Source organism: Cygnus atratus, chromosome 1 (genome assembly GCF_013377495.2).
Source record: "Cygnus atratus isolate AKBS03 ecotype Queensland, Australia chromosome 1, CAtr_DNAZoo_HiC_assembly, whole genome shotgun sequence".
Lineage (NCBI taxonomy): Eukaryota > Metazoa > Chordata > Aves > Anseriformes > Anatidae > Cygnus > Cygnus atratus.
In genome coordinates, this window is record NC_066362.1 from 30,925,565 (window position 1) to 30,953,527 (window position 27,963).

The window sequence follows — 27,963 nt, forward strand, 5'->3', positions numbered from 1 at the left end:
AAGCAAATGAAGTTAAAGGAAAGACTGGAATTTTTGCTTTGTGAAAGGAAAACCGATGAGAATGGGAGGGGAATGAAAGCAGACGTGATGGGGAAATGAGATTCTGAAGGAAATCATGGAACTGGGGGAGATGGCTGTGGCTCTTCAGAAGGTGGAACATAGAGCAGGTCTGAACACAAGTGGTTTTTGTGTTTTCAAGGGTGAGGCAGGGAAAGAAGGGGAAAAAGAAGAAAAAATCAAGTTTCTGTTAGATTTCTGTTGGAGAAATAGGTATGTAAAAAGAAAAATAGAGCCAGTAGTATATAAGAGCTAGAGTCAAGCAGGTGACAGTCATTGTGGATGCGATAAATAGAGAGTAGAATAAGTTACCTACCTAGGAAAGGTGAAGGAGGACAGAATTAATTTCTTGTGGAAGAATAGAGCTTTTTCCTAATGTAAGAAGAGGAAGAGAAGAGGAAGATGTTGCTGATGAACCAAGGCTGGGGTTAAGACCTCAGTAAGGGAGAACAAAAGAAAAGAGGTACATGAAACAGGGATTTATGCAACTGGTTACTGAAATAAAATGAAGATTTATGAAACATCTGTGTGAAATGGTTGCACTAAATGGCTGCTTTGTGCTCTTTTAAAAATGGGATCCTGTTATTGAGAGTACCTGACAGTCTGCTGTGTAGCACATCCTAAAACCTTCCAGACCCGCGAGCACTTCCCCATTTCAAACTGAATAGAAGGTTGCCAAGTCTGGAGTTTCTGCTTTGAAAGGGTTTCTACGTAGATGTAGTAAGAGTGTGAACACCTGATATGTTCATTTATATGAGAAGCTTACAACCAGAGTCATAAAGCAAGGAGAGTAGGGTGTTTTCATTACATGATTTTCAGCACTGGCAAATCAGGGAATGTTAAAAAATACAGATAAGTGTGCATACAAGGCTAATGTTTGTCAGCATGGATTGTCAGATTTCTCTGGGGTATGCGTCTAACACAATGAATCCATAGGCAGTACTTCAGTGTAATAAAATGCATTTATATTTGCGCTCATACGTGTGTTTCCTAATACCAGTAAATTCAACAAAGCACTAATTTACTCTGTTTTTGGACCTTACCCATCTGAATAGTAAAACCCTTTCTTATCTTTGTGATCATCCAAAGAAAGTGGCACCAGTTTCCCTTCTTACTGTCTTACTGCTTCTTCTGAAGATCTGTAATGGAGGGAAGACCTACTGACTTTTTATTCCCTAAAGCTTCTAGTCTTACTTTGAGGAACTCATATGAATTCCAAAATACCAGGCAGGCATTGCAGAAATTCTAAGAGTGTTTTTGTTTTTCTACATAAGAATACCTAACAATGATTTAATACAGAAAAAAATGACATCCACATGGAGATATTTTCCATTTCTAATAGGAATATTAACTCATAATTTAATGTGCAATTTACCTTTAGCTCTTCATAAGATGTAGAAATCTAGGTTCTTTTTGAACCAGTAATCAAAATTTATATTCTGGACACAACTGTCTGAAATGGCACTGATGTAATGGCATTTACATATGAAGTCAGTTTTAGGCAATTACTCAAAAGCTCCAAGTTATCCCAAACATAGCTAGAGCAGGGAGAGTAGATGTCAAAGTATACGTAACTGCCCCAAATTAGCATGTCTTCTGCCCTGTACCTAGGGAAATAGTCTGTTAAACTACATGCAGGGTGTTTACAGTGCTAAATTTAGGTGTCTAAATTGAGTGGTCTACATGTTGGTATCTATATGGGGCCTACACATTCGCAGTCCAATCATCATCAGTAGAAATCCCATCACTACAGTCAATGGAGATGAGAATGCTTCAACTCGCCCTTAAATAGCCAGCAAGATGTGCCCAGCTGAGCAGGTTTTATGAATCTTCTGACAGAGGATGGGCATCTTGTTTGCATCTAGCTAGCTATCCAAATTTAGCCATCTTTATCTGGAGCAGTCTCAATATAGCAGCAAGTGGCAGATGCCCACTGCAATGGTGAGCGTGGGTTGAGTTGGTCTGCAGTGCTTTATATGAGCTTTTTTTTTTTTTTTTTTTGCCTAGTATGTTTCCCACTTATAACTGATTAGAGTAAGATCAGAGTGAGCTCATGGGGATCGTACGACCTGGGGCATGAATTTTATCTCTCTGAGATTTCTTCCTATTCTAATCTGATTAATTAGGCAGACAGGTTCACAGCATCATGTTTTCTAATATGGTTTGTAACTCCTGGTTTAATGCTTGTCAGAGATGATCATGACCCCATGCTCTGGATATAGTAATGGCCAAAGATGTTTTTGCTTCTCTTTTTGCTTTATCACAAAGTAGAATTTAGCTGCTGTTATATTATAGCCCTTGTAGCTGTTGGGAAAGAACATACCAGAAATGCATGTGGTAATTTCGTGGTGACACTTTTGCCAGCTCACTGAAATGTATTGGGATGCTTCAGCATGAGGGAAAGCAGTAGATACTAGATATACTGAAAGGCCATTGCTTTGGTGAGAGACAAACCAAGCAAACCTTCTTCCTGATTTTCCTCTGAACAAGCCTCTATTCATTCTTGTTTCCAGATAGTAAGCCAAGTCCTGCTACTCCAGACAATTTTCCGTTAGCTTATTTGGGAGGAGTCTGAACGCAAAGCAATTCAATAGAAGGGGTAGGTTAGCCCAACTTCAGGTTTTCATCAGCGTGTGCCATGTTCCTGTTCATACTGCAGCCCTATCAAGATTTTTTATTTTAGCCAATTGTGCCCTATTTAGTCCCCGGAAGAAGGTCTTACTAACTTCTTGAATTTCTTTTCAAATAAACATCGCTAACAGTTCTTTATTTTAGTGTTAATGATGCATTTTAGTGTTAAAAGATCAGACCCAATCTCCATCAATGCCAAGGCATAATTCCTTAGATTTGAGGAAAGTACAGATTTGTGTGGTGCAAACACAGGTGACAGTGCTGTTTGTCAGCACCAGGGTGGCTATGAAGATTCCTGTTATTTTATTGTTCATAATTATTTTGGAGCTTCACAGCAGTCCTGGCTCTTGTGTTTTCCTTATGTCTGTCTTTCTCGTCTTTTTCTTCTGAAACTGAGTTAGCTGGGTTTTTTTCTGTGTCTGGAGGGAGAAGCACGTGACAGTCCAAGGGTGGGGTTGCTGAGAAGCTGCTGAAAACAGCGGCTGGAGAAGGAGTTGCTGAACTGTTGATGAAGCTTGTATAAATGGTGGGGGTGCAAGAAAGGGGAGTGTGCTGAAAAAGCTGGAGGATGTTCAGATCTGTGGGAAGAAGCAGAAACTTTGGGACTTGTCTTGTTTTAATTGATCTGTCAGATACAAATTATGTGACTTGTGCTAGACAAAAATGATGCGTATGTGCATCTCTATCCAGATTGAAGAGAATATATATGTTGTACTAAAGAGTGTGAGTGGTTTAATCCCTTGGTACAAACAGGCAGGTGTATGTAGGTCAAAGACTGCATCATGGGGCAGAAAGGTTTTAAATTTGCTCTCTGCTTTTGGAGGTTGACTGTGCTTTGAACAAAGAGTTAGGAGATCATAGTCACTTCTCGTGCTGCATAGAGTTAAAAGGAGAAGCAGGCTGCAGGACACACAGCCTTCAAATAAAAGGCTCAGATAATGCAGCATTTTTCGAAGGTCAAAGAAATGCAGAGTCCAGATTAAACACTCTGCAATATGTAAATGCCACGCCACGTATGTTGGAGTTGCGCTTGAGTGCTGCAGGGTGGAAAGCCTGTGTCTGCATCCCATTTGTTTGTTGCAGCAAGCCAATTGCCTAGCCCAATTGTTTTAGCGATGAGCTGATCAATATCCCATTACTGGATGTAACAGTTCCTGCAGGAAGTGCACAGAAGATTTTAATGCATGAATTATGCATGCTGTGCTCATTCTTTAGTCTCAGAGCAGAATGACAGAGATTGTAAAGATGACTGGGATAGTTTCTTGCAGAAAGTGACTGCAGTGAAATGCTTCATATTTTCATGCACACAAGCAGCATTGAGTGGGACGGCCTATTTACGAAGATATAAATCCCCGAGCTTACAGCACAGAATGCTTGATTTGAAAGCATTGCAGCCATGTACAGAGCTAGTTTTCCTGCTGTCTAACCTGCTTTCTGCCGAAGGTTGGCTGAGGGATGCTAACGGCTGTGCTTTGCTCTGAGGTCACAGCTTGAAGTCTTTTTTTTTTTTTTTTTTTTGTAATTTGCTTTCTGCCGCAGGAGAGGATCTGTGAAGTTTATTGGTGCAACCATCCTTGTATTCTTTGCAAAGATACAAACTTGGAATAGTTATTATGAACAAAAGGACAAGAAAGGATTCACCACCTCAGGTAAAACAGGGTATTTTTATTTTGTAGATTTGTGTGCAGAAGAGGGAATATGCTGAGGCAGGATTATGATGATGCAGTGTGGTTACATTGACTCAGATATCTGTGCTGGAATGCAGCGTCAGGATTCTCGGTCGGATATGGCTGCATGGATCCTGCCAGCGTGGGTGTTGTAAAATCGTTGTTTAAATATTGCTGAGAATAAATACTGCTATACTTTTTCAAATCCTGCAGCTTGTTCAGGAGTGTGCATTTCTGATCAATTTTTGTCTGCTATAGATGACTGCATTGTGGGGAGGGGCAGGGCATTCACTGAGCTTAATCAATATAATAACATGATCTATTTTATTAGAGGTCCTAAGCAAATAATGGCAATGGAATTTCATTGACTTTTATTCCTCTTCTTGTAAATCCTCTGTAACATTTGCAAGCTACACTGAAATATGTGGCAAACAGGGTCCCGGAATCTATTGCTTGACTGTCCTGTAAATAACTATGATCAAACTGCTTCATTTTGGATAAAAGACTGGGCTGACAAGGGAAGAGACGAACCTGTCCTTATTGTCCTTCAGAAAACTAAGTACTGCCTGAGATTTTACGTACAAGGGCAGCTATTTCTAATTGTCATTTGCTGGAAAAAAAAAAAGAGAGAGTGAGAGAGAGAGACAGAGATTTTAAAAGCATTTGTATTATTTTCATTTGGACATTTGACAGCTTAGGATATATTCAAGAAAATTGTCGTCTAACCAGTGTAGGTATACAGTAAAGATACCACCTTTTAAAAGAGCAGTTAAATTACATAATTTTTGCTTACTAAATGATTTAACAGAATGAATGATTAAAAAGGTATATATCATTAATATTTTGTGTATATGAAAAATCATGTTTTAGAAGGCACTGTAGTTTGGAAAATAGAACAGAAATACTTTATATTCTGTGTTCAGCAACTTGAAGGTATATCCGTACTTTCAGATAGACATATTGTCACAGAGCATTGAGAAACAGTTAGTTTAATAAGGCTGAAAGCTGTTTGCTCTGTGATCTGAATTACCAAGGTGCTACCAGTAGGTATCACAGACGGTCACAACAGGAATGCCATGTGCTACCCTTCCCTGGGTAGCTGCCTCTTTTTTTTTTTTTTTGAATTTACCTTGTTATCTGACATTTGCATTTAATAGCACCTGATGGTCCGGTTAGGATGCCAGTCTTTATGTCACATCGTACAGAGACACGTAAGGACTCCTGCCTCAAGGAACAGCTTGAGGTGGGTTATTAATTACCTGGTAAAAGTCCGTAAGGAATATATGAGGAACTGAATAATCAGCTAGGAAAATGCTGCACCAGAAGTCCGCTAGTGCTCATATTGCCCATTTCAGAAGAGAGGGCATAAATATTACATACTTGTGTTCCACTAACAATCCATCAAGCAGTCGTCAGCCTGAAGCCCTCTGCGTGGGAATGCACACGTCGTTGGGCAGCCCCCCAGCTTAGCGGTTTCCCTGCTGCTTGTGCAAGCTGTATCCTGCCCGCTCTTGCACAGGGTTACATCCTCGCATCCTCTGCCCTTCCTGAGCTGGGGAAAGCAGGCGGTGGCCGAGGGGTGAGGGATATGTTCAGCCCGTGGTTTCTGGGCTCCTGAAGGCCTCCTGGATGCTGAGTCACAGAGCAGGTCGGAGAGCTGCTCGCCAGCCCCCGCCTGTAGGCACATCAGCTGTTGCAGCCAGATGAAGCCTGTGGAAGACAAACGCACGGCTAGGGACGGGGAGCGATGAGCGAAGGGGAAGCGTTACAAATCCTCACTGGCAATTGCTGCATCGCGAGTGTGGTGAGTGCAAACGCATCGCCGGGCGTGCGAACTCCAGGCTGGAAACCCTTGGGGGGGGGATAACAGTGACAGAAGTGAAGAGCTCACACAGTAGTAACAAGAAGGATGTATCTGTTATTGGACCGCTTGCAAATGTGCTAGTCATTCTGCATTTGCTGTGGAGGATTGGTTATATTTTCTCCACCACTTAATATCACCTGACATGCAGAATTTGCAGATAAGCCAGACTTCCAACAATGAAAAGAGATACAAAAAGAATAACTAACAGGAGGAAAAAACTTCATAAACTCCTCTCATTTGGTTCATTAGGGAATATCTAACACTGTATCATAGTAACCGAGCAAAATAATGGAGACTATTTCCGTGAGAGAGAACGATACGTATATAGCTAAGGGTTGCATACTCAAATACTGAGTTCAGAGCATATATGGCTTACTGAAATATGGCTCAGCTGTTTCAGTGCTTTATTAGTTTTTCCAGATGTATCAGTGAATAAACATGTTACTTCTGTTCTTTGACTATCATATATGGAAAGCCACTACAGCTACAGTCACAGTGAAGCAGACTCATGTTAATCTTTTAACAGCCTCGTTTTTTTCTGTCCTCATTTTTTTACCCATTCAAACAGAGGTACTTAAATTATCTATGTTTTAAAAGGAAACAGATGTATTAATAAGTGGTAAAAAAAATATGGAGATACTAATTTTCTGTAAGAAATAATGGCTAGAATTTTCCAAGGCATTTGAAACAGTTAGATAGTCAGGGTCCATTGAAATTCGCTGGGGACCACAATCTTAAATCCCTTAGGCTGAGATTTTCAGAGAAGTATATATAAATATTTTAGTGACTACAGAGAAGACAGCTTGAATAAGAAGCAAGGAAAACAAAGGCAGGCCAACAACTCTTTGCTATTAATAAAGGTAATTAGAGGAAGGTCAGTTTTTCTTTCCTTTTTTTTTTTATTTTTTTGTACTTCTCCCCTATTTCCTCAGATAACTAGATAACTGTGTAATTATATCATTAAAAATATTAAGAAATAATCCAGGTTATTATACAGAGAAAAGGGTTAAGAAGGATGATCTTGCAAGTATCTTATTAGTAGGGGATATGGTTAGAAAAATACAGTTTAATGGAGACAGAAGTCTCCTTCGTTAACTTGTTGGAATATTCTCTGTCTCATTCTCATTATAATGCCAAAGACTGAATAACAGAACGTGGTTTTCTCAAGTCCTGACTTTGCATATTTTAAATAATATAGACCTAATTCTGGAAAATTGTCTTGTTATAAATACATCTGCAATCAGAGAATTGATGCTTGCTACCAGAGCTTATCGATTTTGTTCTTGCTCTGGGCTGCAGAGTAGACCCACTCAGTACAGTTAATAACTGAAGGGGTGACTATTTATGAAAATCAGAAGCTTCAAGAGCTGATGCTCAGGCAGCAAGTGAATGCTGATGAACACAAATCAGTTCTCAGTGCCAGTTGTAGTAAAGTGGCATTGCTGTACTGTTGAGATAAGCCTCTATGAGAAACAAAATGAAAGGTTTGCTCCTCTGTCTTAAAATGTTTTTCATTTGTTGTAACAGAGAGAAAGCAGGAGAGAAGGTACTGGCAGAAAGTGTCAGGAATTAATGCATATTAGGTGATCACATAGTAAGAATTGTTGAAAAAAATAGTAGCAACATAGTACATCAGCAAGTAAAGAATATCTTTCCTATCAGAAGAATGCATGTAAGGTATCAATAACATGGTAAATAGTACATTTTTATTTATTTATTTGTATTATTTTTTTTGCATGTGTGTCTGTTATATACACTCTTACTAGTCACTGGTTTATTTTTGCGTCTCCTACTGTAGTAGGGAAGAGACACTGAGAATAATCAGATTGCTTATGACTGACTGAATACATCTTCAGAGATATAAAAATTGGTAATTACATATAATCATTTTAAACAAGTAACCTATGAATACGTAATCAGTGCTTATTAATGGAAAAGTATGTCTATACAGAAATGTATGTGTGTATATATGTATGTCTGTATGTGTGTACACCTGTGCGTGGTACCTACTTACTCAACAAATATGTTCCCTTACCTCTAGTTTTTCAGCAGCAACTAGGAATATCCAGTTTTTACTCCTGTTAGCATTTTCCTATAAATAACACAGAAGGGATGACTGAGGTGAGTTCTGGTAAACATCACTCACTGATAGCCCTGAAAACACATTCGACTTGGTTGAACAGCAAGAGAACTGAAACTCCTTTATCCCATTTGCCAAAGACATTAATCAGAGTACAGTAACATTTCAGTGTGTTGGAAACAAACTTTTTAATCTCAGTATGCTGGAAACAAGCTCTTTAATCTCTTAGGAGAAACTGCAAAGAGGAACCAGTGCTTTAGGATTTTTACAGGTAACAATGTTTTTACTAAAAAAAAAAGTGCTGGCACACTAAAGATTACTTCGTAAAAAATAATTATTCACCTGCCTTTTGAGATGGAAGTTTCATTGATTAATGTAGGTCAGTGAAGCTGTATAGAGTTTTTCAGCCTAGCTTTCTGAGCCACATCTCTTTCCTTAGCTTAAAAATTGGCTTAGTGTCTTAAAACATTGATTTAGAACAGATATTCCTTGTGCCTCTGACAGCAGCTGTGGAGAAGGGTCATGGTAACTGGTGGCACAATGTGGCTGAAAATAAAAGTCGTAGACAGCAAAATCTGTTCCTCAAGGTTCAGTGTTTATAGCAGATATAATACATTAACATAATTAGAGAGAAATTTGCAGACCTTTCAATATGGACATGTTCAAGCACAGGCTTTTCGGTAGGTTGTGGGAATCCTACCTGACCACAGCTCTCTTCCCTCTTTGGGCCAGCATCTCATTTCCTATCCCAAGTCTTTCTTCAAAGAGGAATGGAAGGATGGTCTTGTACATTAGCTATAAGGCTGTTGCCATCTCACCCTTTTGCAGGATGAAATTATCTTGAGGCTGTTTGCTTGTTTCCTTGGGGAGACACCAAGCAATCTCAAAAAGTCTCGCAAATGCAGATGAATACCAGTAGCTTGACATTTTTGTGTCACAAGGCTTCATACTAGTAGTTACTGACAGGAAAATGATGTTAGAAATCAAATACAAAACTTGATTGAATTAACCAGTGGAAATGAAGAACTGTTTTAATAAGTGTACACACCTGGTTACAGTAATAATGATTGCTTTGATATCCCAGCAGTCACTTTGGGAAAGCATAGGCCATATTTCCTTAGCTTTCCTTGTTTTCCATAGGGACATGCTGAAATCTGTATAACTTGAATTATTCAACTGAGTTGAGGAACAAAACAATGGGCGCATGGTTAGAGACCATCATCACAAAGTGCTTTACAAACCGGAACAAGTTGTATCCAATCTGTGCCAAATTCTAGTCTAAGCTCTGTGAGGGAGGTTCAGATGTCTTTGGGGACTGAAGTATGTAGTCTTTTGTGGTGAGGCTGGAGATGAACTCTTCCTGATTTAAGTTTCTATGTTTTGAAGACTGGGCCATATTGAAAATGTATGTAGAGGGTGACGAGCAGGATTTCATAGCTGCAGGGAATGACTGCAGAGCAGTCACAAAGTTGTCCAGCCTTTGTCCTCCTCCTGGGAGGACATGCTGTTCGCTCTCTGTCTTTGATGGGAACACTTGAGAGACAGGCATGGGGAGAAGTTTCACTGAGAGAGCTGGAGTTCAGCAGGGGAATGACCAAGGGCTGCGAGCTGGGAACAGGCAGACTGTTTTTTTTTTTTTTTTTTGTGCCATATGGGAGAGAGGTATTAGCAGTGTTTCTTCTTGACTTTATTTCTCTTACTTCTTTCAGGAAATCTGTTTCTTAGAGTGACTCAAGTTGAGTCCTGTCTGCTACATTCACACATAATTTAGTGGGAATGAAACCAAAGAAGTTTCCATTGACACTGTTTCTGCAGTGGCTTTCAGTGGGACGCAGGAAGAAGAGAGTATGGGATGGAGAAGGGGAACTCTTGAGAGGAAAAGTAAGAGCTTCTCCAGACTCCTCAGCATCCTGCCAGGGAGTGGTCTGTTTGGAGTGCCTGGAGGATTATTTACGTTGACGTAGGGTTTCAAGCTCTCATAAGGAGCCTTTTCATCTTGCAGTATCTGGTTATAGCGAGGGCCATTTAACCACAGTCATACCATCTTCTCCTAGTAATTTATGATCCCAAATGAGTACATCAGCTTACTGATAGTATTGATTAGGATTTGATGCTGCTGATCAGATATTTGGTTATGCAGAACCATATTTATAAGAACAGTGATTTGACTAAGCAAACCAAGCAATCATACCTTATATGAATATTACATCTCATCTGATATAATAACTTCAGAAGAAAGTTCAATATGGATGGAAATGTCATCTCCTCTGCTTCCCTGCACCTGGATTCATGTGACTGTTTATAAGCTGACACTGGCAGCCTCAACCCAACCTGTTGTTTGTTTCTTGCATAGCTAAAGTTTCAGATAATATGGCAATCACATCATCAGTAGAAACCTTTAGCTGTGCGTAGGAGCTATATTTGAACTGCTTATGAATTACACACAGCTCAAGAACTTCATGTTGGCTACTACTGCCAACACTGTAGTTGCTAATGTTTTTTCTTACCTGCAGTAACACCATATGTTGACAGTTATGCAGGTTTTCTCACGGAAGACAAGAATTGCTGATGTTAACTTGCATAAACAAATGCTTTTCATATGTTTTTTCACCCAAGAAAATCCCCCAGTAGCTTTTTAAGCTATCTTTTTTTCACTCCTGAACAACTACATGGCAAAAAAAAAGAGAGAAAGACAAATGATCTGAACTTGTGAGTCATTACTGTATTCATAGCAAATGTGCATAAGTTTTAAGCTTTCTGCCCTTTCTGCATTTGTTGGCAGTGTCACAGAATTTTGCCCACATATAAGTTCGTTCAAATTTGTGTTTCAGACTCCTGAATACTTTTTTACCACATAAGAGCTAGGAATTCCTATAATTAAAGTTGTGATAGAAATGTAGCATTGTATTAATTGTGGATACATTTCTAGTTACTTCTGTAGTCTGGTTTCATACTCAGCTTGAAGCAATGAAAGCCATACTGGAAATGAGATATGTTGTTTTGTTAGTGTTCCAGAATAAAACAACACTTTTGCTGGCTGGGTACAAATACTTTGTCTTTTTCCAAAAATGCACACTGCAATTGAAGTAGGATTGCTCTACTATTTACCTTTTAGAGCTTCAAACTTAGATCTGTTTGCTTTCCTGACTGTTCCCTTACGTGATTTGAAGGATGAAGTTGAAAAGTATCTGAAGAAGGAAGAAAGGACATTAGTGTTGCTAGTGTTAGAGAAATGTTTATTAGTTATTTTTTGTCTTCATGACTAGATATGTGCAATACCAGATCACTTTGGAACAGAGTGTTTATGCAAGCAAGGGGTGTGTGAATTCCTGTGGTGGTGTTTTGTTTTTTCCCCTCCATTTTACACCACTCATACTAAGTCAGTGCTTTCCAGCAGGGTATTTATGGGTTCATTCCATTTAACCTGCGGAGACACATTATTTGCTGCACCTCGAGTGCTGTGTTCAGTCTTGGGCCCCTCACTACAAGGAGGACATCAAGGTGCTGGAGCATGTTCAGAGAAGGGCTATGAAGCTGGTGAAGGGTCTAGAAAATAAGTCTTATGAGGAGTGGCTGAGGGAACTGGGGTTGTTTAGCTTGGAGAAGAGAAAGCTCAAGGGAGACCTTATTATACTTTACAATTACACTGAAGGAGTTTCTAGCGAGGTGGGGATCGGTCTCTTCTCCCAAGCACCAAGTGATAAGAAAAGTTGCACCAGGGGAGGTTTAGGTTGGATATTAGGATAACTTTGCTGAAAGAGTTGTGCAGCATTGGAATAGGCTGCCCAGGGAAGTGGTGGAGTCACCATCCCTGGAGGTCTTCAAGAAACATGTAAACTTACAATTTAGTAGCACGGTTTGGTGATGGAGTTTGGTACTGGGTTAAAGGTTGCAGTAGGTGAGCTTAGAGGTCTTTTCCAACCTGAACAATTCTCTGATTCCATGACATCTATCCATCACACTGTGGGGATGGAAGTATGCTCCAACAGAGCTAAATCTCCAGGAAAAAAAGGGTGCATGAGTTCCCTGGTGAGTTTCTCATCCCTCTTTCCTTTCTTCTCCTCCTCCCTAAAGTCCCAGTCAGCCCAAGAACCATCTTTAGCCCAGAAGCCTGTGAGCTGGGCTCCTGAAATATTAGAAAGGTCTTGGAAGGGATGGAAATCTAAATGAAAACTGTCCATGTATCTTTCTTTTACTAGTAGAGGTGCTGCAGTAGTTCCTACTCTAAATATCCTGTCATCCTTGTAACACGCTAGCTAGCTGGAGAGCTAACTGACTCTCTCCGCTCTTTGCCTCCTTGACTTCCCCGTTCCAGGGGTCAAGTAACGTCACCTCACCTCAGCCTCCAAAGTGCCCAGCACTGTCGGTGCCTGGGCTTGGGCACTTCATCCTCACTTTCACCAGGAAATTTCAACACGAGCTTGAGAACTTCATCCTCTTATTAGGCAGATTCAACACAGTGGGATGAGTGTTACCCTCTCCTCACCTCCCACTCCTAGTCTGCAGACTAGCTCTGAAACCTACAGGTAGCTTTCACATCAGAGAATTTAGTGTTAGCTAGTTAATAGTTTGACACCAATGACATATAACACTGTCCTGTGTATTTTCTCATTGTGAATTTGGTGGTAAGAATCATGGGAAAATCCATAAGATAAATCTAGCATTCAGTCTATTTTTGGCCTCCCAAGGGTTTGTCACATACTGTAGGAAATTGCATTTTATTGATTAATTCACTAAATACGGGAGAACAGCTTCTCAACCTGATGGAAAAGTCAGTCAAGTGTTGATATTTACATCCCTTGAAAGGATAATACTGTGTATCATTGTCAGTAATGGCAGGATGGCAGCAAGCTCCTTTAAAAAGCATGGGACTGCAACCTGATGGCAATGGCACAAATAGCTGCAACTCGTAACACAGCTTCAAAATGGAGACAGGTTAATTTATGAGGAAATCCATGCAAAGAAAGTTTTTCTGTGGAGGTTTAAATATCTTTTCATGAGCCTAGGAAAGCAAGAGAATAGATCAGTTTTGTTTTTAGGGAATGCTTCCTTACTAGGTATTTCTGTCTTCCAAGAGAAGGATACTCCTAGATGCCGAACTTCCCCGGTTCTCTTGGCAGGATTTGTGTGGGACCTGCAGAGGTGGGGACAGGATCTGCCTCAAAAATTGCAGCTCATTGCTGAATGCAAGACACTGAATTCAGCCTTTTTCAGCTGTTCTTTGGGTAAGTCCTCCAGAATTTTTGATTCCCATCTGGGACTAACACGCATAGCAGCGGAATGTGCATATATGTACATTTTACAAAAAGAGATATAACTTTAATGTTACTGGACATTTGGTGTTTTTGAGTAGGTACATTGTCTGTGTGATTTAAATTTCTGGCTCGTGTGCACCATAGCACTTTCCTCCTGAGTTTTACCCATATAGGACATATTGTTCTCATTTTGCTTTTAGAGTGTTTCAGTGGCCATCTGCTTACAAATGGCAAGCATCAAAAAGAAATACATGCTTGATTCATTGTGTATCATTTTCTGTATTCCAGTTGTTCATATCTAGCCTGATTAGTTCTTTGGTACTGCTGAAAAGAGAAAGCCTGATGTGATATTGCAGGAAGTAAGAAACTGGAAGAATTTCCTTGTGAAATGTATTATCCAGACTCTTCAAAACTTAGGAGATAATGTAGATGTACAGTACGTTTCTTTAGCCTTGGAAAGAGGTGTTTTAGTGGAGTGAGGATAAAGATATAATAGAGCTCTATGAAGTTATGAAGGGCATGCAGAAGGTGAATTGGAATGACTGTTCACTTTTTATCATAAAGATTTTATTTGAAGCTCCCTTTTTTTTTTTGGAGAAAAGGTTCGGAGTAAAAGAAAGACTGCATTTTTCATGTAATGAGTGGTTAAACTGTTGCTCTTATTGCTACGGGATATATAGGTGCAAAATGTTCTCACATGGGCTCAAAAAATGATGAGAAAAATTTACAGAAGTGCAATCCATCAAAGGCAGAAAGGTGTTACCTCTGGTTCAGGAAGTCCCCAGATCCCAAATTCTAGAAGAAAAGGGTGTTCCAGGGAAACGACAGGACTGTAGCATCCTTCTCTTGGGCACTGCCAGAGGCAGGACTACCAGGCGAGATGGGTCATGGTCTTAATTTGTATGGTTGTTCTCAGGTTTTAATGTACAGGTTGTGCCAAAGGTGAGTCCCATACTGGAGGCTCTGGGCAGAATAGCTGTCCATATGCAGGTCATCACAGGCTGCTGGGATGCAGCCAGACCCCTCAGGGTTTCTGGGTTGTGCCATGAGCCAGATCAGGAGGTTTCTATCCCTGGCCATGGCAATAGTTTCTTCAGAGGGGTCATATCTTCTGTTACTTATTCAGTGGAATTCCAGTGTAGGTATATTTATTTTATTTTATTTTATTTTATTTTATTTTAATCGTAAGGATTTTAAAATAAATAAAAACAATACTTTTAGATGTATGTATGGATAAGATAAATGGACATGTTTTCACACACAGCATCAGATAAAATAAACTAATATAAATTAGCACAGACGCACACACACATGCACACACTTGCGCATGGAAGTATGTTACATATATTAGAGGAACTCTAATAAATCTGTGTCAACCACAGCATACTAAGAAGGTGGAAATACCCCTTCCTCCCCCTCCCCCCCCCCCCCCAAACATCTACTACTGTGGATCCCCATTTGGGACACATTTAAAAATAAAACAGGCTACATTAATTTTCACCTGAAGTACAATCAATAATGAGCTAACACATTAAGGACGGAGTTGTCAGATAGTTGGGTACCATCTGGCATAAAATATAAACCTTTTACCTGTTATTTGCATTAGAAAGATCTGCCTGGGCAACAGCAACCAGAAAATCCATTGGTGGCTTGATAACCATCCAGACCACGAAGAATTTTCTTTAATGAGCTTTTGTAGAGAAAAAACAGAATCATAATTTTCTGAAGGCTGGTAAAGAACCGTTTTTCCAAGGGCTGGGTCCAAGTAAGTATTTAGTATTATTCAGAGAACTGGTGATACTGGGCTACTTTGCTGTCCTGCTTCCTGTCAAACATCTCGTGTAGCTCATCTACTCAGAAAAACAAATGTATGCTCTCACTGTGTCTTCTTGCCCTACGTGTGTGAGGGGCCCAGGACTGGCATGCAGTGTGTGATAATTGGAGTGAAAGTGGGTACGGTGCAGAGTCGTTGCGCGACATAACGGGGGGCCATAAGGAAAGCCACACTGAGCCAAACCTAGTCCAGCCTCCTGCCTTGAACAGTTGCTAACAGCAAATGCTTCCCCTGCCTCACCTTCCAAGCTTCCAGCCTTCAGCTGGTTACTGAGCTCCTGACCTGGAGCCAGCTGGTGGGTGTTTAATAGCCACTGATTAACCTGTCCACCAGGAATTTGCTTAGTCTCTTTTTGAACTGTTTTATCTCTTCAACTGCTCATAAAAGTGTTTTCATGCCAGTCATCTCTGCACTTGTGGCATGTTCTCTTTTTCAGCCCAATGGGAGTATAGACAATCATGTCAAAACTTTGTCAAGGAGGGAAAGCAAGACGATAAAAGAATTTCTAAACTGAAATATGGGCTTTCACCGAGAAACTTCATTCTCTTAACTACCACTGTGTGTATTGGAAGCTGTAATGTGTTTCCTCTTTGTTCCCTGCTGTGAAGATGAATGCTGTGCCTCAGTACTTTTCAAGGTGACTCTTTTAGGAGTTCTCTTTTATTGTATCTCTGCTGTGTCTGCAGAAGCTTCACAGGTGACTGTTTTCCTTCTTCTGGTGTGCATCTTGTCATGAATTATAGAATTCCTTATACTGCCAGGTATTTAAAATAGAGTCCATGAAAAAGAGAGAGAGAAGTAAATGTATGTTGTGCATTTCTATGCCATGTACATTGCCATGTACATATGCCATGGCATAAACTTGCCATGTTTATTTTCCTTCTTAGTCTAATAGAAGCATATACAATTAAGGCCTGTAATCATTCATTTATTAGATTCTATTATTGTGGAAGGTTTGCTGTGTAGATACGATGGGATGTAGAAGAGGGATGTTCTATTCTTGCTTCTGCCATGGCCTTTTTTGTGACCTTGGAAAAAAACAATGCAGATTGCTTTTTCAGAGGTGAAAGGAAAAATGAAATACAGTAGTTTGCACTCAGAGCTCCCTTTTATCCTGAGCCTGATCTTTGTGCACATCCAAACCTTTCACTTCTATTAAATGAATTTTCAGGCAAAACTTCTGATGGAGCAGTCACCTTGAGTAATTAATAGCAGTGGGGCTCGAGCTACCAGCAAACAGAACGGCACAGCTAAGGTTACAAGAAGTTATCACCTGCGAAACTAGACACATTGCTCACCCAGTTGCCTGCTGCTGGGAATCAAGTCATTTGATGTGGCTGCCATGTGGCTGTGCAGCGTGATTGCTCTTTCCTGAGCAAGGCAATGTCATGTGGAGGAAATACAATGAATGAGCTTTGCAGTAAAGGCCAAATCAAAAAGGTGAAGGATCTTATTTTAGCTGAATTCATCATGTTTAATGTGGGAATAACAATGCTGCCTACTTCCCGTGTTTATTTCTCTTGTTTATTTGGAATATAAATTCTTTGGGAACACTATTATATTTTTGTTGCACCCAGAGCAGCGGCTTTTGAGCCTTGGTTAAGACTTCCCTGTAGCATAGATGATAACGGTGTCTGTGACTTTAATGACTTTCCCCAGCAGTGGAAGACATCAGAAATCTGTCTGTGGATATTCTGTATACCTTTGTCAGTATTTCTGGCTGCATGGAGCTCAGCTGGCAATGGCAGCATATAAGCCACTCACTGTGCCTAATTATTTAGAGAGATTTCTGCCGTAATGTCTGTGCTGGAGCGTACCTGATGGAGTATATGAACCACAGGTTCAGGTGCAGTGGCTTACAGAAGCCAAAAGGTCAAGGAATAAGTTAAAGGCATCACAGAATAATAGGAAAGTGTTGGTTTCCTTGGGCAGCAGGCTGAGACAAGAGGTTCTAGGCTGAATGGAAAGCTTGAAGGTGAGGGTTAATTTTTGACTCTGGATATTTTTACAGATTTGATCTGATTTCCTTCCTCTCATAAGTGAATAGTTATTATTTAGATTTGAAAAAAAAAAAAATCTATTGAATCACTTCATTTCCATCCAGTAGCCACAGGCTGGTTTTGCAACTTGCAGAGTTGTTGAGATGTGCTATGTAGTCACAGCTGGCCAGCAGTATGTCCAGTGATGTGGTCCATGAGTGAGTGAATTGAAGAATATGAGCAGGGTCAGAAATCATCAGAGATTCTGAAATGTCATGGTTATTAATGTCCTGTTCATCCTCTAAACATATATGTACCTGTGTAGGATTTTTGAGTGATCAAAACCAAAATTCACCTGCAAGTTTTGTATGTTGGATTTATTTTCCTTGAAAATGTAAGTAGAAATTCTAAATAATTGGGAGCTGAGAGTAGTGGGGTGCAGGGTCCCTGTCATTTAAAAAGGTGGATGCCTTCTAGGCAAATTCTTTAAGAAAGTCCGAGGCAAATTGCTTCATCTAAGATTTTCTCATATGTTCCATTCAGATTTTGTTGTTGCTTTTATGAGTTTATAACATGTAAAAACAGCCTAAAAATAGAGATTTATGGATGTTTTCCTTTGAAAGTTCAGAAATATTTCAAATTGGATGATAACTTGTTATTTTTGAGATTATCAATACTTTGATAGTTTTGTGTAAATTCAGTGTAAAACTTTAAGTGTAGTGTTAAGGTTTTCTCTGCTAATTTATACAGAAAGTATTCTTATTATATGAAGCATCCATACAATGTTCATCAGTCTACTTAAAAATAACAATGTGCTGATTTATGATGAAGCTGAGAGTAATGAACATCTTCAAGGCTTTATACCAACAGAATCACTATTGTGCTCTATTAATTTCTTTTTGATGTATGGTTAGTAAAACTTGGGTTGATTTCCTATTCAGCAATCAATTCTTTTTTTTCTCTCCCCAAAAAAGGGTGAAGGATGGAATTTATGTACTATGCTTCATTTAGACATCCTATTCTCCAGCACTTAATTTTGAAATGTTGTTTAGATTATAAATTTAGCTGTTTTTAATTAAAAAAAAAAAACAGTTAAGATTTTTAAATTAAAGTTAAATATTTTGTCTAAGGGCCAAGTAAAAAAAATTGGGGCTGAATTATTACTATTTTTTTCTGGGATGTGGTTAGCAACAAATATTGCTATTTTCTCAGCTCTGATTGTACTTTCTGGAAGAGGAATAGCCCTAGATCAATTAATTAACAAGTCCCACTCGTGAACCATCACAGCTACTTCGCAGTGGACTAATATGTCACCTACATACATCTTCTGACTTTATGCTCTGGTTGTCCTGCTCACTTGCTTTAATTAAGATAGATTAGTTCCTTAGAAGATGTTCCATCAGATTGGCTGTGTCCCATGTACTTTATATTGCACCAGTATATTGAGAAAGCAACCCAAAATGTTAAGCTCAAAGTAGAGATGTAGATGTAGAGTGGTACAATGACTCTTGTATTCTAATTTCTATTTTTATTTTATTTTTATTTATTTATCCATAGGTGATCTTGATTATGCTAAGTATTATGGGAAGTTTTTCTGAGCCAGTATTTCTGTATGTCTGCACCTTATTAACATATGCCAGAAGCATCTCTGGTGGCTGCATGCAGGCTCTGCAGCCAGGATGGTGAAGGAGCAGACTAGCCACAGAGAGGACTTGAAGCAGAAATCCATGTTGGTGCATAGCTTTGAAATTCAGAAGACAATTTTTGTACCCATTTTTTTGCTTTCTGGACTGATCCTCCCCACATTGAGATTCTTTGTGAGAACACACCCGGTGGTGAACCTTACAGACATTTCTGTGTCCTCTGTTCAGAATCTGCAAGTTTTGCTGCGGGAAGGCACAGTCAATTCTCATGGTTAATTTTTCATTATGATTATTTTAAAATTTATAGCATTACATTTCATTATAACATGAATAATTTCCTTAAGCCTTCCAAACCTTTGATGAATGACAAGCTCATCTTAATCTCAAGTTGAACACCTCCATGCAATTGCATGCATAGTAGGTAAGGATGGAGTTGGATGCAGTGATCCGGAAAACAGGGTGTGCTTGTGTAAGGGCTTAAAGTAATCAAAGCCCAGAAACATAAAACACTGTTGTATTCAAATTGTTGTTTTCAAATTCATTTTTTGAGTATGTATTTTCTAGTGCTTTATTAGTAATAGGTTTGCTCAAGAATAGAGGACTGTAGAATAAGAAAAGGCTTTCTGCTGTCTGAAAACATTGTGTTCTTTAACTTTGCTCATAAATATCTCCATTTTAAAAAATAGTTGTTTGTTCCCACTCCTTCTTTGGAAGGTTGTTCCAGAATCTGCTCCCCTGATGGCTATAAATTTTATTCTAGGTAAAGCTGATTTATTTTTCCAAAATCAACTTTTCTGAAGAGATATCTGAGAAAAGTGATTTCTAGCAACCGCCCCTGTTCTTATCAAGTGCTTGTGTGCATTTCATTGCCTGGTTGCCATTTATCAGATGCCCAAGGGTAGAAATCTTGCTGCTCTTTGATTTTTTTTTTTAATACCTCTGTACATTAAATCAGAGACATAAAAATGTAACATGCTAGAAATTATGCCGGGTCTTTCCTTCTGTTTATTCTCTCAGACATAGTGACATTTTCTTCAGGTACTTCTGTGGTTGTGCAGTATGCACATGCAGTACTCACACAGGTTGAGTGTATTCTTATACTTGATTGTTTTTTGTGCAGTTTGGTGCAGTGTGGCAAGTTTAGTGACTGAGACTTTCTTTAAGTCCTTTCCTTGCCCTTTTAACCCTGTCCCTTTATGGGAGCCTACGGGGAAATTTATTAGGGAGAGCACATCTTTAAAGATTTCGGTTAAGAAAGCTGTAAGTAACCTTTCAGTCCCACCTTTATTTGTCCAGATCAGAAGTAACTCTGCTCTAGTCCTTAGAGTTTTGTCAGTATAAAACTAGCATCTCTTCTTGCCTTTTCAATTCATTATCACAGATCTTGGGCCTTGTTTAATCATTTACTCTAAAGCAGAAGCGGGGACAAGTCTGACTTCTGCCGGTTGCTCTCCTAGTACACGGCTGATGGGACAGCAGGTGGTGAAATGCTCCACGGTAATCTCAGGCCAACAAAATGTCTTCAAGATGATGATGTCAGCTAGAGTATTAGCCAGGCTTAATGTGAGTAAGTGTCAGTAAACCATCTTATGGGACACTTCTTGTTAAGCTGTCTCTGTTGAGGTTCATCTGACCCCAGTGACATTAGGCAGATATCAGTGGAGAGGTTTGTGTGAACCTACTGAGTGTCTCACGGCTTTGAAGGCTTATTAAGCACATTTAGCAACAAATGGGCAAAAAAAAACCCCGTCTGCTGGAGTCCTCTCTGCAGTATTTTCCTTCGTCACAGTTCTGGGGTTCAGCAGAGGGGGCGCCAAAAAGTGACCTCCAGCCTCTGAGCTGGAAAATAATTAAAATCCCTTGAGATTTCTCTGGAGGCTCTAAGTCTAGGACAATCTTAAAGTCTTTCTTGTTTTATTCCTTTTTTATTCCTTCAGAAGTGAGCAAGCCAGTCCATCTCGTTTGTTCCAGAGCCTCAAACTACACGGTGCTGGCCTCTTTCTCTGTTTCAGTTTACTTGCCTCACTCAACCTCCTGAAGATTTCTGTGAATGAATGCAAGCACAGTGGTATCCTTTCCTGGTGCCCAGCTTATTCAAATGCAACAGTGGTTCAGTTGTGAAACCTAAGCAAGCCATCCTTTGATTGAACTGTTTGCTTTGTGAGGCTAACCAGTTTCTTCTAAAAATCCAGATTTTGTTGTACAACCTTCCTAAGAAAAAACAGTTCCAGATTTATATATAATTATCTCAGTTCTGGTAGCATCCTTAGCTGGGCAGGGTTAAAATGAGTGGGGTAAGAAACTAGTCACGCTTGGTTGTTCTGCAGGATGCAGAATCTGCTCTTCATCCGAAGCTCTTGGGAATGAGTTTGGCATGACGCTTTAGTAAGATTTCTCAGGTTATCAGGTCTGCTGGCATGGCCAAGCCATGGCAGTAATACATCATCTTGTGGCTGCAGTAGCTATAGTTGTATTTTGTAGAAGCAGATGGAAGAAGAGAACAATAAAGAAATTAAATCCATTTTCATCTTTGAGCTACTTGTTATTAGAATTTACTTCGAATAAGAGATTAGGAATATAAACAGGAGATAATTCAACTTTATTCTTTCGTGAAATGGAAGTACGTGAACTGGGAGGACTGGAAGAGGTTGCAAGGGAAGACACTGCAGAATAAACCACAGCACGCAGATGGAACTTACTCTGCATTTCAGTTTTTTAAAAAACACGGGGAAAGAAAATTAAACTGAACTTCAATTCTTTTTATTACATGTGTTTAAAGTATTTCTGTTTTGATGCTAGCTCTAGAAACCTTAAATTGCTGGGTTCAGAAAAGCCTTTGTGTGGTAACTTCTGTGCCTAATTAAGCATTAATAGAAATGTTCTTTTATGATAGTGATACAAACTTCTATATTAATCAGACTTCAGATAACGAATATCGAATGAATCAGAATCAGAGAATAGGTGAAGGTGCTCTTTTTTAATTTTTATAGTTATCTTCTACAGTTGCATTACTGAAGTGTATACACAGATGCACTTTAGGTTTAGGGACTTTGCACTTTTAGTTTAGGGACTTTGCATTCATTTTATATATAACTTTTTAATGAACAATTCTCAGATATATTTTAATTTTTTAAGGAAGTTCCAAGAGCTATAAAATTATCTTGAGACATAGGAATACAATCTTTAGGGATTGGATTATTTTATTTGAGAGGGTTTTTGTAGCAAGTCCTAGTATAGAAGAGGGTAACAGAAATTAATCTATCATTGAAAATGCTGCTTAAAAAATCTCCATAGGCCACACATTGATAAATATTGTGATAGGCCAAATCCAGCTGGCCTTACTCAAGCAGATTCACTGGTGAGGACTCATAGGGACAACAGGCACTACACATGTGCAGAGTCACAAGCAGAACATGCAAAAAAATGGGTAGGGCAGGAGCAAAGAGAAATTTAATTCAAAACAAATGAAAACATTACACTGCAGCTGCCAGATACTCCATACAGAAGCAGGATGAGGCAAAAGAAAAGAGCTTCAGGCATTTGGAACCTCCTCCAATCCATCTGTTTTCTATGAATATTAGCTGGTGCTCAGACATTAAGTATTTAGGGCATGTCTACACCGCACATCACCAAATGGCCTAGCAATATACAGAAGTAAGCTAACAAGAAGTTGAGCTCACGCTGAGTTGCCCTCCCTTGCTTTAGTGGTAATCAAGTCAAACGGGGCTCCAAGTTCAAGGCAGGGGATGCTGGTCAGTGGGTGTGATGTAGCCATAACGCGCAGTGTCTGTGCATACAATGCATTTCAAGCCCTCACTGCTACTCCCTGCTGTACCCTGTGTACTGCTGTACCCTGTGTAGGTTATCTAGGCTCAAGTCCAGAGCTGCTGCATCACAAAATTGCAGATTTATGCTACTGCCAGCACTGACAGAGCCTCAAGTGATTATATGCATGTACAGATTAGGATGTTTTCCTCCCCGATCTCAAATTATGTAGTGCATCAATATATTATTCTCAGAATTGCAGGCTGGGTGGGTTATAAATTGCTCATAAGACTAATCTATGCATATTCTTGATGATAAAACTTCGAGGAATTAAAATGTTACAGAACTTAAATAACTCAAAATTGTTCCTGCTTTAAAATTATAAGTTAAAGATTCATTTTCTTATTTACACACAAATCTAACAACATTGCCAAAACTACATGGTAAAATATGAGACATCATTAGAAAATTGATAGGCTAGAAGAAGTGGTACATACAAAATGGAAGCCTTACAGTGATGCATATCTGATGTAAATGAATTACTCTTTCACCTTTAGACCTCTAGAGATTGAAACAGTGTATGTGAGATTGCATTTGCAACTAATTTTGTTTTACAAAAACATGAGCTACACGTTATACCTGATGCTGGATCATTTGTGAGCTCTACTGCTAGGGCAATGCAAGCATTCCCACCTTTCCAGCCCCCTGACATTTCCTTTCATGAATTCCTCTTATGCAAATGTCTTTGCTTCTGGTCTTCATTCAAAGCTGAAATAAGTTTGTCATTCTTTGATAATCGGGAAACTAAAAAAATAATAATAATAATAAACAACAACCATGTTTTCCTTCCTACAAAAATATGGCAGAGTGCTAAATCTTCTACAGGTAGAAGAATAGATTTGAAGTTCACAAGGAGTGGGCTCTTATCAGAGCAAATGAATTCTGGTGTCCTGAAGTCATTTGATTGACTTTGAAATTACCAGAGCAAATAACATTCTTTTTTTTTTTTTCTTCCTCCAACAGACAAAATACATATCTTAGAAAGATGTTGTCTATACATGGCTAATTTCACTGTAAAAGGTGTACTGAAGGCACGTCCTTAATCAAGGGCATACTGTGCACCTTCAAATAAGCTTCACGCAGCCAAAGAATAATTGCAATTGCTTTACAGTATATGGCACTGTTTGAGACACCGTATGCAGCCATCATCATTCCTATTTTAATGCAGAAGTACTCAGAGTTCCCTGGTGGAGCTGATGCCCTATTGTTCTCTTCCTGATACTTTTTTTCCCAGAGAGCTCATGTAATCAAATTTTAAAAAATCCTGTAACAGGCCTGAGTTCCTGAGAGATGAAAAACAATGCTGCATGCCTGACATTTTGTCACGGTGCTCGATGTTTAAGCCTCTGGTGAATACAGAAGAGTGGATAGAGTTAAGTTGATTTTGTCATTGTAGCGCACAGTGACCAGTGAGAAAGTATAACAATATTCCGTGTTGAAAGGCAGTTGTCTCTGGAAGACAGTCTTTGAGTTGTCAGGGTAGAGAAATATATTCCACTCTAACTGTGGCTAAACCAAGATGCCTGATTATCCAAAATTTGCCCGACATTGACATTTTGATTGTTTTACTGTATTTTACAACTTTTTTTTTTATAAAATGTATATTACAGTAGCTAATATTTATGCAGTACTTGAGAACGTTCATCCCTCTGGGTAAGTAAGATGGCAGTGCTACAGGACAAAGTAAAATCAAAGAAGCTTCCAAGAAAGCTCATATTTTGCAATAGGAAGAAGAGAGAATATGGTAACAGAAACCTACTGCTCATTTCTTTTGTATTCAAAGGATATAAGATTTACATATAAGATTTGCATATAAGATTTACTTGTTTGTGAGTGGTGAGAACACAAAAATAAGCAAAATTCTGAGCACAAACAGAAATTGCACTTATAATTTTAAGAATGGTCCATGTGGCCATTTTGTCTGCAGGAGTTTCAAACATTTACTGAAGAAAGAGTATAAGAAGAGGGAAAAGATAGCATAGTATACTCCTGTGATGTTCTGTCTGTCCCTAGCCATTTGTTACTTGGGAATTCCCAAATCACAGCTGCCATTTTTGTGCTTAATAGAATTTTAAAGATTTCTGTGTTGCATGTTTGTGTATTTGTTTTAGAAGTCATTCAAAAAATGTTGACATCCTTACATAATTAGTGGTAAGATCCACAGTACATGTGTTGCTGATATGGAGTGAGCTTTCAATGCAGCTCCCCAGATTTTCCCCTTTTACTGTAAAGCTGCAGGGATCACACAAACTAAATTTCTTTTGATGAAGCTAAAGTGGAACTTGTGCTCCACATGCATCTTTGTTTTTAATGAAACCTCTCCTTGGGACACGTTGCTTGAGCAACCTGGTCCTCAAGAGACTCTGTGAGCAGTATATACGCAATGAAGGAATATGAAGCATTATTTAATATATGCAATATGTAGGACTAAAAAGCTACAAGCTACCACTCTGAAAAAAGATACTCCATGTGCCGTCAGCCACACAGGAAGGTGATTAGCCTCCCTTTTCGCTTGGATCAGAATGATCCTCAGTGTTGCTGAGTAGCCATCTTCTGATTCCTGCTTTTTGTCTTCTGGTTTTAAACCATTTGGTATCATCGCTTTTCCCCTTGAACCACTGAGCTGCTATCTTTTACCTTCTCAACAATTACGTTGCTGTCTGTGCTTTACTTCTCTTACCTCACGTAGTTTTAGGGCACATACTGTTTGACACCTTCCAAACACTTTGAGTAAACTTGAGCTGTGGTCACACAGCCAGGCTCTGGTCGTACAACCAGGTCTTCCCTCATGGAGAGCTGAATCCCTGGGCTGAGGGAGGCACTGACAACGAGTGCTTGGTTCTGTCACCACATGAGAGCTATCTGGGAATGAAACACTCAAAGTGCCTGCTGTGTGTCTATCAGGTCTTCTGTGCCTGCTCTTCCTCACTGCTTTGGGTGTAGACCCAGATCTGGCACTGGTTCCTTTCCACCTACATCGTCTTTGAGAGGAGGGGAGTGAAAAGAGCAGACCTGATCACGATGCTCAGGATGGGGACTTAGGCATCTACGGAATGGCAGTGCAACATTTGCTGCTGCGTTCTGTGTTTCTTTCTGAGTAACACTTAGCAATTTTTTTTCCACTGTTAATGAGCACTGAGTTGACATTCTTGTTGGCTCCTTCAAAGGACTCCAGCAGAGCTGGGAGGCGGAGGCATGATTTCCTGTTAAAAAAACAACAACTAACCTTCACTGATATATCACACCACAAATTACAAGAATGTATATATCACACCTAAAAAATTACAAGAATATATATTCAGTTTTGACTTACCATTCCATAAAATATTTTGTTTTTAAAAGAAAAATCACTGCTTTTTCTCAGAACATACATCAATACCTTAATTTGTTTAGGATTTTTGAAGAAAAAAAATACTATTATATACTGTGTATTAATTCCTATTAATTAGTTTACTGTTACTAAAGATGCAGTGTCAATGTCTGCAAAATAATATAGAATACAGGACTATAAAAATATTTACATTTTTAGTCCGTGCACAAAGAAATGCTATAAAGAAGTCTCTCACCGTATATCTCAGTTGTGGCTTAACTACTACTATGATACAGAAGAATATATTTTAATGTATTTGTATTAATTTTTTGTGGTAAATTTATTAGACATAATACATGTAAATGAACTATGGTGTATGAAATCAATTAGTATTATTAATCATGAGTCTCAAGTTGTTTATTCTAAGTCTACAAGCAGTGCAGTAGGTTTTGAGGAGTATTTTTTAAAGCTGCAGTGGTTTGGGGGCAAAATTTACAAATTACTAGAGAAAACCTTAAAAAAATCAGAATAGCTTTTGAATTATTAATTGAAATATCAGTGGAATTAAATGCATAAAACTTAGGTGAAAAACAATAAAAACATTATCTTTTTTTTCTTTTTTTTTCTTCCCTCTCTTACTTTTTGGGACAGAGGAGCAGATGTAATTACTTTATGCAAACATTTAGTGTGCCAGGGAAAATCTGAACACATGTAATTGAGAGCAACAATTCAGTTGCTTAAGTGAAGAGAAGGAGTACTTGTGCTGACACCCAGTAATTGCAGCCAGTTTTCACTTCCCAATCTGCAGCAAGTGACCTCGCTATGGCTGCCGTGAGCAATAGCCATTCCTTTGTTGGAGGAGTAGAAAACAAATAAATCTGAAAAAATGTCAAGATTACAGAAACTGGAGTAACCATTTGCTAAATGAGCAAGCAGAAGGTGGTGTCACTATAGTCTTAGCAATATATGTCTGTCTGTGCATGCTGTTAGCCTGTAGCCTGTTGTCCATCTGAAAAAACCTGAAGGAGTGTGAATTATAGGGAGGGTGTTTGTGTTCATTGTATGGCACATTCTGATTGTATTACAAGATATAGTAAATACTCATTCTCTTCATTTTCTCTGCATCATTCACAAGGTGAAGGACTTCCTAATGTTGTCAACCAGTTCTTTTATGAAAGAAGAAGTACGGGTTTATGTAGTACTTGTATGGAAGATGTTCCATACCCCTAGTCCTCTTCTCCATCTCTATGATTTCTGCTTTTTTCCCCCCTTTGAGAAAGAATGGCCGTAATGACACCTGTATAAAAAACGTGGGCACAGAACAGACTTACCAAGGAGAATAATGATTTTTTTCTGTCATTAGATCTTTTCATAATAATTCGTGAATTAGAAATGTCAGTCTTAGAAGCTAAATGCAAGCTGAGAACAGTTGTTTTGAGTTCAAGTTTGGTGTTTAAATCAATTAGACTAACATGGAGAAAAAAACTCCCACCTGTGGTATCAGGTGGAAGTACTTAACAAAAAAAATTTAAAAAGTGATGAGATCATTGGTTGTTATGGTAAAGAGAGGCGAATTACTGCTTCAAGAACGTGGTAGAGTTTGCTAGCTGAGAATTTAATATAGCCCAAAAAGCTAATAACCCTACTGAGTCCAAGACATTCTGTGTATGAATTTTTTATCTGAGGCTTATCTTCAGAATATGTCTGGCAGATCTCAGATTGTCAATGCTGAGACATCAGAGGAGAAACAGTTCTTTTGTAAGGTGTGCTTTCCCATTGATGACTAGGTGTTTCTATCTTTTATCAAGAACAGGTTTG

At 39.0% G+C, this 27,963-nt stretch overlaps 1 protein-coding gene across 5 annotated transcripts in view; it reads left to right on the forward strand.

The window, feature by feature from the left end:
* CNTN1 (contactin 1) overlaps nt 1–27,963 on the forward strand; it is a 251,088-nt gene that overhangs the window by 97,319 nt on the left and 125,806 nt on the right. For 2 of the 5 annotated variants that reach the window (XM_050710799.1, XM_050710801.1), the window contains exon 3: nt 13,420–13,524. The exons of 2 other annotated variants lie outside the window; for them this stretch is intronic. The gene's annotated coding sequence lies outside the window, so the exon portion shown is untranslated. Of the gene's footprint in view, nt 1–4,227; nt 4,338–13,419; nt 13,525–27,963 lie in introns of all 5 variants that reach the window. One more of the 5 variants, XM_035544262.2, reaches the window with a different exon arrangement.